Raw genomic sequence first — 10,473 nt, forward strand, 5'->3', positions numbered from 1 at the left:
TTGTGAAGTCACGTAAAAACTCTTGATGAGATAGTCTTTGGTTGGCAGTTGCTCCTCTATTGCACGATTGACATATATAACTACGTATATGCTTCTAGAAAGTTGTAGATGTAAGTTCCACTTTTGCGTAGAGGGAAGAATTGTCGGATGAGACTAGCACCAGATTAAAATTGACAAAGTTGAACCTGTTCTATGGTGGAATTAAAGGCTTTCTGTGTTGAACAGAAGTAGTCTCACTTCAATCGGGACCCCAATGAACCTTGCGCTGCGTGGAGCAAACTTGCTGGATTGAATGCAACTTGCAACTGCAACTTGCAACTGCAACTTGCAACTGCCAACCAAAGACTATCTCATCAAGAGTTTTTACGTGACTTCACAAGATTTTACTTGTCATTGTGAACACCTGTTACTTTTATCATTATTCGCAAATACGGTTTTTTCACTTTTATCTGTCATTCCACCACCATCCCATCCTTCTAGATCCTCTCTCATTTCTCCATACTATTTTTATCACTATGTCTTTTACTGTTGTAATTTGGCTAGGCTGATGATGGTCCACAGTGGACCGAAACTAGTACCTTTTAATGTCATTATAATGTTTTTGTAAACACATCAAATGATGTTTTAGTATTGAGAAGGTGGAATATTAAAATTTTGTATTTACTTTAAGCAAAGATTCTAAATACCAATTTTTACATCTGTAAACGTTTAAAGTTTTGAGATATAGATACACTCATTGTAAAATTTCACCCCCCCTTTTCAGCCGCTTAGCGACGGAATATCCAAAAATCCTCTCTTAGCGAGCACCTACATCTTAATATTAATGTATACCCAAAATTTCATTTCTTTATGTCGAGTAGTTTTGGCTCGGCGATGATGAATCAGTCAGTCAGGACAAGTTATTTCATATATATAGACTAGCAAGATACCCGTGCTTCACTACGGTATTATACTGAAATTTATAAGTGAATGCTTATTGTTTTAGATATATAATCCGTCAAGATTCGCGATCTGACTCGTTTTATAATAGATTGCGGCAACTTTCCTCCCGTTTTTCAGTCTTTCTTTCCAACAATCGATTTCGTACTTCCCGGGCTAGGTCCAGGTATTCCACCCGGTCAGTTGGGCCCCTATATCTTTGCCACCTTTTCCTATAAGCATTTTTAATATGGATCAAATCCTTCAGGAGATCTGGCGTGGTGTCGTCATGGGTTCCTTGGCGGTACTGAACCCGCGGTCGGACTGCAATCTTAGTCATTACACGTCCTGGAACCGTTTCCAGCGCGGTCCGCACATTTGACGACGATTCAGAACATTATTATTATTATTATTATTATTATTATTATTATTATTATTATTATTATTATTATTATTATTATTATTATTATTATTATTATTATTATTATTATAGATGTTCTGGACCCCACAGCCAAGATGCAAGACCGCACCTGGTGGTAAATTACATCTGCTGCCATCGTCATTGTTGACAATGGCACCAGCACCATTGTCACGAATAGGCAAGTGTGCGGGATTTTTGGCGATACGAATGGCATACTTCCGTGTATTATTGACCTTATTATAGAGGTGAACAATTTGACGGTCAATCTCATTCCTATCGTTTATTTCAAATGTGTTTAAATTTTTATTTATATGCCAGGGGAATCTACTGTAATCTAAGAACGTTCTCCGAAGGAAAAATGGCTGTTGAAAACGAACCCAGGAAAGATTAAAAATGATCAGTTTATGATCAGAATAAGTACATCGAATATATACAGCCTGTTTCCAGTCATTCGACAGGGTCAGGAATGGAATGAATGAAGCCCCATCTAGCGCGACAATAGGATATGTGCCGGCTGCCGAAGCACACCTCTGGGGCAATGATCGATGAACGACAAATGGAATGAAATATTGGACAGTGTTGCTGGAATGAATGATGACAGGGAAAACCAGAGTATCCAGAGAAAAACCTGTCCCGCCTCCGTTTTGTCCAGCACGAATGTCACATGGAGTGACCGGGATTTGAACCACGGAACCCAGCTGTGAGAGGCCGGCGCGCTGCCGCCTGAGCAACGGAGGCTCCTTATAAGTGCATAAAATCAATTGGTCTCACCTCCTTTTACACCCCAGCGACGTTAAATTTATTTTGCCCCCCCCCCCAAAAGAAAACGTGTTTCTTTGTGTTTAAAGGAGATTCCAAACACCAATGTTCACGTCTATTACCTTCAGTTTTGAGATATAAGTATCCCCATAAAAATAATTCACTTTTGTTCACTTCCTTTCACACTCCTCCCACCCCCCTAAGTGAGTTTTCCGGTAAAAAAAATACTTCTTTCTTTAATAGTAAAGGATTTTCTAAATACCAATTATCAAGGCTCTAACTTTTTCAGTTTTTGATTTATGTGTCCTCATGAAAGGAATTCAACTCCTTTTCACTCCCGCCCACCAAGATGGTTTCCCCCCCAAAACGCTTTTTTCTTTGCTTTTAAAGGAGATCCAAATACCAATTTTAACGTCTGTAACATCTTCCTTTTTTGAGATATCAGTAGCCTAATTAAAAGAATTCAACACAATTTTCAGTCACTTTTACCGCCCCCCCCCCCCTCCACCCAAGTGGTATTTCCGCAAACTAAATACACGTTTCTTTATTTTTAATGGAGATAAAAAAATACAATTTTTCACTTGTGTAACATGTTAAGTTTCTTAGGTATACTGTAGAAATTCTCAATTTAAAATTTCACCCCTTTTTAGTTCCCCTTAAGTGGAGTTTCAAAAAACACATCACCTATGTTTCTTTACATTTACAGGAGATTCCAAATACCCACTTTTTACGTCTGTAACATTTTACGTTTCTCAGATATTCTGTAGATATAGTCTTTCAAAAAATTCACCCCAATTTGTCACTCCTGTTTAACCGCCATTAATTGGATTTTCCATAAACAAAATATAAGTGATTCTTTATTTTTAAAGGAGATCCCATATACAAATTTTCAGTTCTGTAATATCTTCAGTTTCTGATATATATGTATTCTCATTAAAGGCATTCAACCCATTATTCACCCTTTTACACCCCTCCTACTGAGATTTACAGAAAACAAAAAAAATTCTGTACCTTTATTTTTAAAGGAGATTCTAAATACCAATTTTTACATCTGTAAACTTTAAAATTTTTGAGATATGGATGCCCTCATTTTAAAAATTCACCCCCTTTTCACCCCCATTAATTGGATTTTCCAAAAACAAAAAATACCTGTTTCTTTATTTTTAAAGGAGATCCCAAACACCAATTTTCAGGTCTGTAATATCCTCAGTTTCTGAGATATAAGTATCCTCATTAAAAGCATTCAACCCCTTTTTCACCCATTTTCACCCCTCCTATTTGGATTTTCCGAAAACAAAAAAATACGTGTTTCTTTATTTTTATGAAGGTTCTAAATACCAATTTTTACATCTGTAAACTTTCAAAGTTTTGAAATATAGATACACTCGTTTTAAGAATTCCCCCATTTTCACCCTGCCATTATTTGGATTTTCCAAAAACAAACAAAATACGTGTTTCCTTAAAAGAGATCAAATGTACAAATTTTCAGGTCTGTAATACGTTCAGTTTCTGAGATATAAGTACCGGTATCCTGATTAAAGACATTCAACCCCTTTCTCACCCTTTTTCACCCCTCCTATTGGGATTTTCTGAAAACAAAAAAATATGTGTTTCCTTATTTTTAGAGAAGATTCTAAATACCAATTTTTACATCTGTAAACTTTTAAAGTTTTGAGATATAGAAACACTCATTTTAAAATTTCACCCCCCTTTTCACCTCTTTAGCGACAGAATATCCAAAAATCCTCTCTTAGAGAGCACCTACATGTTAATATGAATGTATTCCCAAAATTTCATTTCTTTATGTCCAGTAGTTTTGGCTCGGCGATGATGAATCTGTCAGTCAGTCAGGACAAGTTATTTTATATATATGTATAGATGAGTAAGGAAGTGGAATCAGATATAAGGATTTATGCGGGTGATGTCATTCTATGTAGAGTAATATGTTACAAGGTTCTGAGAAACTGCAAAATAACCTCGATAATGTTGTGAGATGGGCAGTAGACAATGGTATAATGATGAACGGGGTTAAAAGTCAGGTTATGGGTTTCCATATAGGAAAAGACCTCCCAGTTTTAATTACTACGTTAATGGGGGGGGGGGGAGGAGGGTGAAAGTTCCTTTTGGGGATTATTGTAAGTACGTAGGTGTTAATATACGGAAAGATCTTCATTGGGGTAACCATATAAATGGGATTTTATTTAAAGGGTACAGATCTGTGCACATCGTTTTGAGGGTATTTGTGGGTTGTAATAAGGATGTAAAGGAGAGGGCACACAAATCTCTGGGGAGAGCCCTGCTAGAGTATGGTTTCAGTGTATGGGACCCTCACCAGGATTACTTGATTCAAGAACTGGAAAAAATCCAAAGAAAAACAGCTCGTTTTTTTCAGGATGATTTCCGACAAAAGAATGGCGTTACAGAAATTTTGCAAAGTTTGGACTGGGAAGACTTGGGAGAAAGGAGATGAGCTGCTCGACTAAGTGGTATGTTCCGAGCTGTCTGTGGAGAGATGGCGTGGAATGACATTACTAGACGAATAATTTTACTGGTGTCTTTAAAAGTAGGAAAGATCACAATCTATATATTAAAAGAGCGTACTAATAAAAAGCGTTTAGGCAAATCCGTCCGTCCGTTCTGCTGGACCGATTTGCTTCTTTTTTGTTTTATTCTTTCCGAAATTACCTGCCGCTGGATCATGAGACATTGATAGGTCTCCAAGTTCAGCCAACTTTGAGTAATCGAAAGATACATTAAATGATCACTTCAGTAATTGCAGGGGAAAACTTACCCTATCCCGCAATACATTCTGCACTTACCAGGTTGCTAAGCGACTAACACGTTCATTAATATTCTGATATATGTGATTTTCATCCTTAGAAATGTGACTGCAGGAAGCCATGTTTGATTACGATCTGTCAAGCCAGTGAAGATACACTTCCTCTGATCACGGAAGAATACTATCCCCTGCTAGATACTCTTTGATTTTCTAACCTTCCCCAACTTCCAAATATATAATCGACAGAAGGCAGAGCGTTCTTAATAAATTACATGCTGCTAAGAGAAACTTCTACATATGAACAGACCCCATCATGACACACGCCTTATATATTATCTTGGAACACCGACCGAAGGATAATCTAGCTACATTAGAAAAATTGAAGGTCATGTATCTTGAAAAGTTCTCTGCCTGGCAAAAAACGCTCCTGCTAGACTAACTTATGAATTCACAAATCTGCCGTTCTGTATTGAAGAACTGCGATTAAAAATACCATTGCCTTCTACGACACAATGCCAAGCTTTATATAAAAAACTGCAGGATAAGAAAGCGAATACATGGATAGATTTTTACCAAACATCTAGTTCTGACTACGAACTGCAGTAAACCATAACGCGCTTCTTATTAAATGTTTTCAGTGGCGGTGGGCTCTCAGGAGCACATGAGTACGTGAACACCCAGTCATAACGGATATTCATGCATACATGGATACCGGTAGTTCAAAATTGTTTCCTTTTTCGACCTCATTTCGTCAATCGATCGAAAGCGTTCGGCTTATATCGAAGCTCCGTTACACTGACAGCTGTTCGTTTCGACTGGTAATGCCAGGGAGCACACTGGAGATTTTGCTATGAACCTTAAGACTATACGCATGCGCATGGAGATGACGTCATGGTCTATGCACAGATATATCCATAAGCAAAGAGCACGGTAAGGAATGTGCCTTTTCGTCTACAAGCACCCTCAAATCAGAAATAGTGTTACAGTTGACCACAAGGGTCCACCACCTCCCCTGTTACTGTTGGCCACAGCTTTCAGAACTTACTATTGCATTATATCGCCAGAAGATTTCGCTAGTCGCTAATTTTGAACAGGTTTCGTAACCACGGGATAGAAAGCCAGAGCCTCAGCCCAGCCAAGGCCTGAGCGACTCAGCCCGGCAGTCGTAATTATACTTTTCTTGTACATTCACAGATTAGTCTCGGTAAAATGCATCCTTGGTTATAAGGGTTCTACCATGTTATAAGTAGAGAAGCAATCATATAAGAAACTTTTAGTGAAGTGATTTAAGTAAGTGATTTTGTACTTATTTGCATTCTACTTTGGTATTTTTCAGACGTGAACACAAATGTTGTTGTGAACCCCCTGAAAATTTGGTCACGAGCTGCCGCTGATGTTTATAAAACCATTGAAAAGGGCAGACGGTTATCTGACCAATTTATAACGAATGCACGGGTCCTCTAGTATGTAGGTAAAGCTGGAAGTCAAGAGGACAAATTGGGGCAAATATTCGTTTATAGGAAGGGGAGTTAGGGATTGGAATAACTTACCAAGGGAGATGTTCAATAAATTTCCAATTTCTTTGCAATTATTTAAGAACAGGCTACGAAAACAACAGGTAGGGATCTGCCACCTGGGTGACTGCCCTAAATGCAGATCAGTAGAGATTGAACATCGATCCACCTGTCGCCTTTTATAGCAGCAGCAACGGTTGTAGTGATATTCAAGCACTAGCTTTCGTGTTCAAAGTGGTGTTGGGATACGTTTGATCAGATAGGTTGTTCCAGCGGCGGCTGTTCGCCTTGACTGGGAGGGCTGCAAGTTTGGGTAACAGAGAATGATGCTGAAATTAAATACAGTACATGGACTGCTGTTTTCTCAAGGTACAGTACGCATTAGTAAGCGAAGACCAAAGTGCGTATTCGGTGCTGTAGAATTATAAACATCTGAAGCAACCCTCACTGTCCCTTTTGGACCAGCCATCGCTGGTGTATTCTATTTATTTATTTTAAGAGTAATCGTTTTTTGTAAAGGGGTACGGTAATATAATGGCAGACGCTACCTCTCCTCGTGCTTTTGTACCTTCTCAGAAAGACTGTCTCTGTGGTTTTCCTAAAGTCTTTAAAGTACTCGCCAATCGACAGAAACGAATATGACAGCAATATTAACGCAATTAAACGTCTTTTCTTTTCAAATACGTGTCTGCGTAAGTGCAAATTCAAAGGAAAAAATATTAGTGATTAATATTAATGTTTTATTATTGGAATATATACTGTACATGGGATAGATGGCGTGCGTATATACAAGGTGATTCACCGAAGTGTCCACCTCAAATATCTTCTGATCCGTTAAAGATATGGATATTCTGTTTTCAAATTCTTAAATTGTATTAAGGGTCTCATAAAATGCATACGTAATAACCGAGAAACTGGTAGCAATTTGTTTTCTAAAATAGGACTATACTAATTTCACGCAATAGAATAATTAATAGAGCGATTAATTCAGTGATGTGCTTACTTTGCAAATTGGACGAGTACTGTTGGAGATATTGAAGGGTTTCAAATGCGTGGGTATTAAAAAGCGATGTGCCACTCTGTTGATAAACACACACATGTGATCGAGAAGAATAGGACAGTATTTTCTGAGTTAATACAATTTAAGAATTTGAAATCAGAATGTCTAAAACTTTAACGATATTTTAGGTGGACAACTTAGCTGAAATCACCTTGTATATCCTGTAAAACGGTTCCCTAAATAAAAGTATGTTTCCAAGATATATTGTTAATACTGGTCATAACAAGGGGGCGGTAAAGGCGTGCTCGGTTCACCCGGAAGGACGTGGGTTCGAATCACCGTCAGGAAGTCGGAAAATTTAAGGAACGAGATTTCCACTTCCGGAGGTGCACATGGCCCTGAGGTTCACTCAGCCTACACCAACAATGAGTACCAGGTTAATTCCTGGGGGCAAAGGCGGTCGGGCGTAGAGCTAACCGCTCTGCCCCACCAAGTGCCGAGGTTAAGGATAATGGAAGCCTTTACCTTCCGCTCCTCCAAGGGCCTTCACGGCCTGTGTGGAGAAGACTTTGCTTTGCTTTAGTGGTCGTAACAACTTGGAGAATGTTAAGAATCAGGATTGCTGTGACTGACCGCGGGTTAAAACTATTACTGTTATATTAGTGCAGTATCTTGCAGTAAACCTCCATGTCATGATTGCTGACCGAGTGGGTTTCGTCAATATTGTTTAATCTATTCAAGAAAGTAAAGAAAAGGCGAGAGGGTGACTGGGCGTCGAGAATCACACACGATTGTGCGTAGCAGTTCTCGAATTAAATAGTACATCTTCTTCCGTTTTATGGCTTATTTTATTCGTTCAAAGCAAGGACATCAAACTCCATCCCTCAAAAGTATGCGCCAGAATACAAATATTTTCTCGGAAATTATTAGAGTTACGAAGAAAATTCATATAAACGTTTTTCTGGCAGATCGAATTTTTAAGTTCACCTGCTCTGCTTCAATGTTTAATAATGTTTAACGGCATTTATTCACATATAAGGGTCCCAGGGGACTCCTAGGTGGACGTTTTCCTCTGACTTGCTTCACATTTTCGGTCACTACAAGGTCCACTTAAGAGAGAGAGAGTGTGATAGTAAAACATAGAAGAGCATCTTTTCTTTCTGGAATACTGTTAGGATTGCATGTTAACCAATGGTTCCAGTTGTATGCTTGCCAAATTTGATCACGGTCCGTCAAGTAATTATTACGTGAAGGAAACCAAGACAAGGTGACCGAGGATAAAATATGCGCCAAAACACAGCAAAATATTTTTTCTCAAAAAGTATTAGAAATACGAACAACATTCATGTAATTATTTTCTGGAAATCGAATTCCAAGTACAGTCGGTGCGCTCCATTGTTCAATAGGACTAACCGTTTCAGCAGCGTATTCAATTTTAAGGGTCTCGAGCGTACGTTTTCCTCTGACTTGCTTCACGTTTTCTTCCGCTACATAGCCCACTTAATGTGATAGTATATGTGTTAACCAAAGGTATCAGCAATAAGTAACTAAATTTGAGCCCCATGAGCCCCATTACGTGTAAAATACAGACAGATAAACATATACAATTTGAGATTTAAAATTGCTGCCGCTTTTTCATTAAAGCACTGTTCTCGCGGGAACCCTTTCATATTCCGAGAGGGTAGTGAGCCTATGTTACCCGGAGAGATATTGTCTCTCAAATTGGGAAAGAGATTTCAAAAAAGGCCCCGTAATGTCTGAGATTAATCGTTACATGTAAAGTAACTCACAGTCTTCCCTTTATATTAGTACAGAAATAGATTACAGAAAGACCTGAGGCAAGTCAACGGTACGATTATAATCAATCAATCAATCAATCAATCAATCAATCAATCAATCAATCAATCAATCAATCAATCAATCAATCAATCAATCAATCAATCAATCAATCAATCAATCAATCAATCAATCAATCAATCAATCAATCAATCAATCAATCAATCAATCAATCAATCACCACTGATCTGCATTTAGGGTTGTCGCCCAGATGGTAGATTCCCTATCAGTTGCTTACCAAGTCATTTCTTAAATTATTTCAAAGTAGTTGGAAATTTATCGGACATCACCCTTGATAAAATATTCCGATTCCTGATTCTCTTTTCTATAAACGAGTATTTGCCCCAATTTGTTCTGTTGAATTTCAACTTTACCTTCATTTCTTGACTTTCCTACCTTTAAAAATTCCATTGAAGCTTATTCGTATATTAATGTCAATCGAATCCATCTGTTCACTGATACCTCGAAACATTCTGCTTGGTCGAGCTGTTCGTCTCCGTAATTCCAAGTATTCCCAGGCCACATTTTGTAAGATTTTCGTAACATTACTCTTTTGTTGGAAATCACCTAGAACAAAGCGTGCTGCTTTCCTTTGGATCTTTTCCAGTTCTTATGTCAAGTATTCCTGGTGATGGTCCCGTACACTACAACCATACTCTAATTGAGGTCTTATCAGTGACTTATACGCTCTCTCCTTTACATCCTTGGGCAACCCATAAATATCCTTATAACCATGTGAAGCGATGTGTAACCTTTATTTACAATCTCGTTTATATAATTACTCAATGAAGATATGCTCTTATATAACTTACAGTGATCCCCATGGATTGCTGACCCATCAGCACAGTAATTGAAACTGAGAGGACTTCTTTCCTTTGTGAAACTTACAATCTGATATTTCGCCCGTTTGCCACCATGCGATTGTTTACTGACCGTCTCACAACTCTGTCAATGTCTTTTTACAGTTGCTAACAATCCTGTAAGTTATTTATTACAGTATGACATCATCCGCAAAATGCCGTATATGTTATTCCAGTACTTAAGTAATATAATATATTATGCTTATATATAAAATTATAGTGACCCAGAAACACTGCCTTGTGGGACCCCCAACTTTAATCACTACAGCACCAGATAATGCTTCACCTACTCTAATTCTCTGAGCTCTGTTTTCTAGATATTTAGCCATACATTCAGTCGCATTTTCTCTATTCCAATAGCCTTCATTTTCGTCAAAAATCTTCCA

Source organism: Anabrus simplex, chromosome 5, assembly GCF_040414725.1.
Source record: "Anabrus simplex isolate iqAnaSimp1 chromosome 5, ASM4041472v1, whole genome shotgun sequence".
NCBI lineage: Eukaryota > Metazoa > Arthropoda > Insecta > Orthoptera > Tettigoniidae > Anabrus > Anabrus simplex.